Genomic DNA, 7,324 nt, shown 5'->3' on the forward strand with positions numbered 1-7,324 from the left:
CTCGGGTCTGCCACTCTGAGTCATGTGCCCTTTGACCACCTTCTGAGCCATGTTCCTGCATAGCAAACCTTCACCTGTCAATAGGGACAGTGTCCCTTATTTCAGTTGGCTGTTTGAAAACCCAAGACAGTGGGTAGAATTTCCCTGTAAAATGTAAAAAATTTGAGCAATCATTCAATTATGCGTATTTGATGAGTTGACATGATTTTGGCATTTATGTATCAGGCACCATATCAGTTATTTTTATAAATACTCACAAAAAGCAAGGCTTTGGAGTAAAAGATCACCATGCAAAAAGACATATCTGAAACAAAACACAGGACAGGATGGAGGCTGCTTTTATTATCAAACCCCCATTTCCCTGAGAAAATAAGAGGCAGCCAGCCTGCATTTGGGGAAGGGTGCCACATGGATAATTAGTGACAAGGCGCATGTCCCAAAGCCTGGGCCCTTTGACATGGGGGCCAGTGCTCCCTTGACCAGACTCCCCAGCTTTCTGCTTCCCAGAAACCCCCGGGGAGGCAGAGGCAGATACTGAAGTTCGCAGAGGAATAAACATGGCAAGTTTCCCAGGCTCGTGGACTCCCTGCCAGGCCCTGGCAGCAGACACATGTGCAGGGGGGTTCCTGGCTCTGAGAAGTTCATCATGAGGGACAAGGGAAAGGAGCATTTTAGCTCTGGCTATTTCCCTCCGATTCCTATGGAAATAAACCAAATCATATACTTCAAGGAGGTCATCCTGTCATCTAAGTCATGCAATGAGGCAGCATCTACCACAACTTCCATTTATCCAGCTGCACCAGGATACAGGGGCCTGAGACACAAACACACACAAAATCCTGGCTGCTTGTGAAGAGCAGGGCAATAGGATCCAGTCAGGTGCAACTCCTGGAGTTGTGCTCTCCGGACCCCACTCCTGAGTTTGCATCCTAGATTTCACCTCTCACTTGCCACCTGGGGGTTATTGGAGCCTCGCAAGCCTGTTTCCTCACCTTCAAAGGAAGGATGACAATCACAGTATCCTTGGTATCCTTGAGGGGTAAACGAGATGACACAGAATGTGCTTGGACCCCAGCATCATCAGTGTGTGACCTGCCATCCTTATGGCGCCATGTTGCCTGTCTAAGAAAGATGCTGAGTTGGCTTGGAGACACTGGATATCAGTGCAATCCTAAATACAAGGACCAGTGCGAGACGGAATTCAGGAGTCAAAGAGACTATGGTTCAGACTAAGGGAGACACGGAAACAGAGAGGATTTTGCATGCATTTGAGAAGGCAAGAGCCTCAAACACAATGGGACGTGAATTTACTATATGCTGGGATTGTAGTCGAACTTAACGTTTCTGAGGCGGAGAGAGGAAAAATGCTCCCAACCCTTGACCCACCTTCAATGGTATTTAGTCACTGAATTAAGTTTTATAACAGAAAAGGGTTGTCGAAATGTTTATAATCAGAAGGAAAACTCTGCACCAAAACAAAAGGTATGCTGCTACCTAGCAAACTTTCAGCCAGTTTGGGGCAGGAAAGAAGGGTGTAGCAGTTGAGTGGTTAGGGACCCCCGAATGTTTTGCTGATGAAAAAGGTTCCAGCCATTGCAGGAGCAGGCAAGGTTTTCAGCTGCTTCCCCAGTGCTGATGTCAGGTTCTGTGTCCAACAAATTCTTGCCCACTTGGATGACAAAGAGGAGGGCTGGTCAGAGGGAAGGACTACATGTTTGGGGAAGATTGAGCATAATAATGAGATGAACACTCCAGTCCCTCTCGAAATCAGGAAAATCAGGATCAAATCCACTTTATAATATATATTCAGGCAGGTAAGATATTAGGTCCAAGTAGAAGAAAAAGTGTGGAGGAAAAAAACAAACAAACGAGCTCTGATCATAGGTTGGATAGACCAGGGTCTCAAGCCTGGGGAAGTCTGCCGCCAGCATGGTCAGGAACACACAGAGCCTCCCTGCACCTTACAGCTTGCAAAAGGGGAAGGACACGTCTGTGTTTTTACTACTGTACACTCAAATGCTCATAATGTTTAAATGGTAATAAATTAAATGTTTAATATTTAATTCTTGCAATGACTCTGGAAGGGAGATTGTTCCCCTGACATGAAATCATCAGGGAGGAACGGGGGCTTAAGAAGGCTGTGTGGATTTCTAGCCCTCACAGGCACCAGTCCCTTTCAAGGCAAGAAGCTTAGCATCCAGGATCCTCGAGTAACACACAGTATTGTTGACAAAAATAATCAGTATACAGTCTATAATAGGAATAGAAAAGAGTTTTATTTGAGTCAAACTGAGGACAATAGCCTGGGAGACAGCCTCTCAGATAACTCTGAGGAACTGCTCCGGAGAAGCATGGTTTTCAGCACCACAGCTTTATGTCTTGTCAGAACAAAAAACATCAAATAAGTATGGTTTTCAGCACAGTTTTATGTCTTGTCAGAACAAAATACATCAAATAAGTATGGTTTTCAGGACAGTTTTATGTCTTGTCAGAGCAAAAACCATCAAATAAGTCAAGGGTACATTCCTTCAAGGTTTCAAAAAAAAGAGATCATCACGTATACAGCAAGTCAGTTTGGCCTTGGCACCTGGGAAGGGAGTCTTAACATGGAAGTAGGACCAGCATTGGCGTCCAGGAAGGGAGGCATTCAATCTTTATTTTTAACATGGGCATTCTTTACTTCTGGTCAATATGCCCTCTTCTTTAATAATTAAAGCAGATGTACAATGTATGTTTGAAAGGCCACAAACAGTCTGTTCTAGTTGGCATAAAGTTCAAGTTAACTCACATGTAAGCCAGAATGACTGCCCCATTCCTCAATATGTAAACATTTCTTTTATCAATATGAACTTAGCTTAAGAGACTAGGTGATTAATGGTTAGAAACTGTAGGCAGAAGAATTGGCAGTCACGCTAAAGGGACTGGACCTTGAGAGGCTGGAGCCCAAGCTTGGGTCCAAGCATGGGGCAGGAGGAGCCTGCCAGCTTCCTTGTTCTCTGTGCTTGCAGCCAGAACGTGTCCTGGGGAAACACTCAGTGTCCTTTACAAAATATATGCAAAGGGGCTCATCTCCCATGAAGGCAATTTGCAAAGGAAATAAGGGTTTCAAAATATACTCAGAGACCAAGTAAGGTTATCCCTGCTGTGCCCCTAAAGGATTACTTAAAGTTTCCCATGGCTCAGCCTGTGTGCATCCAGAAAGCTGTAGCATCTTGGCTCAGCTCAAAGTGAACTGATAGGAACTCCTGGTCGAAAGATTAACAAGATACTTACACTCATTTTCACAGGGGAACCTCAAGAAGGATGGTTAGCAAATGATTTGTGTGGCTTTTTGGACTGAACCCCAGAAAAGCACATAAAAATGCTAATTAGAGGCTAAGAGAACATGAGCAGTTCTTGAGAAATCATCGAGGTGGTCACCCTACTTTGGCAAACCCTCAGAGGCAGTAGATAACCTTTCCTTTATAAAAAGAGATCCAGAGAAATGAGTTGACAGAACTTGGTGTCCTGTTACCATGAGTTCTGTTAAAGGAAAACCTTCCTTACAGGTCCACCAAGCTCCACCTTGAGCCTCTGTCATTGTGCTCTCTTCAAGGGGCTCAAAGGGCTTGTTTCATTCTGTGTGTAGGAAACTTCCATATGCTCAATTTCATCAATACCTGGCTTTTTCCAGGCTAACCCAGCCCAGATTTTCAATGATACCCTTCTCTTTATATAACCCTTGTAACAGCTTCTGTCTCTTTTGCAGATTGAAAACCACAGCAGGATGAATGATAAGAGATCCAGGATAAAGTTGTGCTAGGAAACAAGAAACAGCAAAGACCGAGCAATGAGAACAGTTAGCCAGTTGCTGGATTATGCAATGCAAGAGCCCGACCTGCCCTCAGGAACCCACGTGGAGGTAAGCTCACCACTGCAATGTAACTACAGGAAGAAAGATGGGGCTGTCCTTATCACAGGGACTGCGTGGTCTCTCAGAGGCTGAAGGGCCTCTCCAGTGTCAACACTTGCTGGAGCAGTAGGAGCCTGTACACCTGACAACTATGTATTTGTGGAAATCTGCTCAACCTCCCACTTGCTCCTGGTCACCATCCCTGCCCTGTTCCTGTCCCTGATACTCAGCACCTTCTTTTTTGGTCCTCTCATTGGCTTCATTCTTCGTTACTTGACTCTCAGCATAATGCTTTACTCATGCCTGACTCTCAACCTCATTTCCACCTTTGGGCTCATGAGTATTTATTACATGTTTTCTCAGACACCTCATAGCACTAACTGTGGGTTTTGGCTATTAAGAATAGAGCTGCTGGTGAATTGGTGAATGAATCAAGGAAACTGCAAGGAATTCAGTATAGCTGCGGTAGGAAGCTGGAGAGATTGAAATCCCTTTGCATGTTGGATGAGCTTACTGACCAGACGGGGCCACAGAGTTAGCTCTGCAGATGGGCAGAGGCACTGGCTGATATTTCTTCTCTGATGTCACTGCAAGCAGGAATGTGTTCCCCCAAGATCTGAATGATATGTGGCTCCTTATGGGCTGGCAACACTTGAACTAAAAAGACAAGTTATCCAATGGGAACCACAAACCTGCAGCCAGCAAAAAGGAGACCCCAAATACAGTAAGTTAAGCAAAATGAGAAGACAAAGAAACACACAGCAGATGAAGGAGCAAGGTAAAAACCCAGCAGACCTAACAAATGAAGAGGAGATAGGCAGTCTACCTGAAAAAGAATTCAGAATAATGAGAGTAAAGATGATCGAAAATTGTGGAAACAGAATGGAGAAAATAGAAGAAACGTTTGACAAGGACTTAGAAGAACTAAAGAGCAAACAAACAATGATGAACAACACAAAAAATGAAATTAAAAATTCTCTAGGGTTTCCCTGGTGGCGCAGTGGTTGAGAGTCCGCCTACCGATGCAGGGGACACGGGTCCGTGCCCCAGTTCGGGAAGATCCCAAAAGCTGTGGAGCGGCTGGGCCCGTGAGCCATGGCCGCTAAGCCTGCACGTCCAGAGCCTGTGCTCCGCAACGGGAGAGGCCACAACAGTGACAGGCCCACGTACTGAAAAAAAAAAATTCTCTAAAAGAGATCAATAGCAGAATAACTGAGGCAGAAGAACAGATAAGTGACCTGGAAGATAAAATAGTGGAAATAAATACTGTAGAGCAGAATAAAGAAAAAAGAATGAAAAAAATTGAGGACTGTCTCAGAGACCTCTGGGACAACATTAAACACACCAACATTCGAATTATAGGGGTCCCAGAAGAAGAAGAGTAAAAGAAAGAGACTGAGAAAATATTTGAAGAGATTATAGATGAAAACTTCCCTAATATGGGAAAGGAAATAGTTAATCAAATCCAGAAAGTGCAGAGAGTCCCATACAGGATAAATCCAAGGAGAAACACACCAAGATACATATTAATCAAACTATCAAAATTTAACTACAAAGAAAAAATATTAAAAACAACAAGGGAAAAACAATAAATAACACACAAGAGAATCCCCATAAGGTTAACAGCTGGTCTTTCAGCAGAAACTCTGCAAGCCAGAAGGGAGTGGCAGGAAATATTTAAAGTGATGAAAGGGGAAAACCTACAACCAAGATTACTCTAACCAGCAAGGATCTCATTCAGATTTCATGGAGAAATTAAATCCTTTACAGACAAGCAAAAGCTAAGAGAATTCAGAACCACCACACCAGCTTTACAACAAAGGCTAAAGGAACTTCTCTAGGCAGGAAACATAAGAGAAGGAAAAGACCTACAACAACAAACCCCAAACAATTAAGAAAATGGGAATAGGAACATACATATCGATAATTACCTTAATTGTAAATGGATTAAATGCTCCAACCAAAAGACATAGACTGGCTGAATGGTTACAAAAACAAGACATGTAAATATGCTGTCTACAAGAGACCCACTTCAGACCTAGGGACACATACAGACTGAAAGTGAGGGGATGGAAAAAGATATTCCATGAAAATGGAAATCAAAAGAAAGCTGGAGTAGCAATTCTCATATCAGGCAAAATAGACTTTAAAACAAAGATTATTACAAGAAACAAAGAAGGACACTATATAATGATCAAGGGATCAATCCAAAAAGAGGATAAAACAATTGTAAATATTTATGCACCCAACATAGAAGCACCTCAATACATAAGGCAAATACTAACAGCCATAAAAGGGGAAATCGACGGTAACACAATCATAGTAGGTGACTTTAACATGTCACTTTCACCAATGGACAGATCATCCAAAATAAAAATAAATAAGAAAACACAAGCTTGAAATTATACATTGAACAAGATGGCCTTACTTGATATTTATAGGACATTCCATCCAAAAACAACAGAATACACTTTCTTCTCAAATGCTCATGGAACATTCTCCAGGATAGATCATACTTTGGGTCACAAATCAAGCCTTGGTAAATTTAAGAAAATTGAAATCATATCAAGTATCTTTTCTGACCACAACTCTATGAGACTAGATATCAATTACAGGAAAAATCTGTAAAAAATACAAACATATGGAGGTTAAACAATACACTATTAATAACCAAGAGATCACTGAAGGAATCAAAGAGGAAATAAAAAAGAAAACTAGAAACAAATGACAATGAAAACACGATGACCCAAAACCTATGGGATGCAGCAAAAGTTTGCAGCACATGGAAACTTAAAACACAACAGCATTTACATTTACTTCAAAAAATGAAATATTAAGCTACATACTAGATAAAATATGTACACGATTTGTATGGTGAAAATTACAAAATGCTGATGAAAGAAATCAAGGAAGACCTAAATAAATGGAAAGCATACCATGTTCATGGACCAAAAGATTCAACATAGTAGAGATGTCATCAATTTACCCCAAACTGACCTATAGGTAGAATGCAATTCCTACCAATATTCCATCAAGATTTTTTGCAGATATAGACAAGATTTTTTTAAAATTTATATTGAAAGACATAGGTCCTAGAATAGCTAAACCATTCTAGACAAATCACAATAAAGAGGTCAGACTCACTTTACCCAATGCTTAGTCTCGCTATATAGCTATAACAGTAAAGGCAGTTTGGTGTTGCTGGAGGGACAGACAACTGGGCCAGAATGCAGGATTCCAAAATAGAGCAACACAAATATAATCAACTGATTTCTAACAAAGGTGCAAAACCAATTCAATGAAGGAAAGATAGATTTTTCCACAAACTGTTTTGGTATAATTGAACATCTGTAGGCAAAAAGAATGAACCTCAGTGTAAACTTTAGACCTATACAAACAAAACAAAACAAAAACTCAAAATGGATCATGGGG

Source organism: Grampus griseus (assembly GCF_964374135.1).
Source record: "Grampus griseus genome assembly, chromosome: 9".
Lineage (NCBI taxonomy): Eukaryota > Metazoa > Chordata > Mammalia > Artiodactyla > Delphinidae > Grampus > Grampus griseus.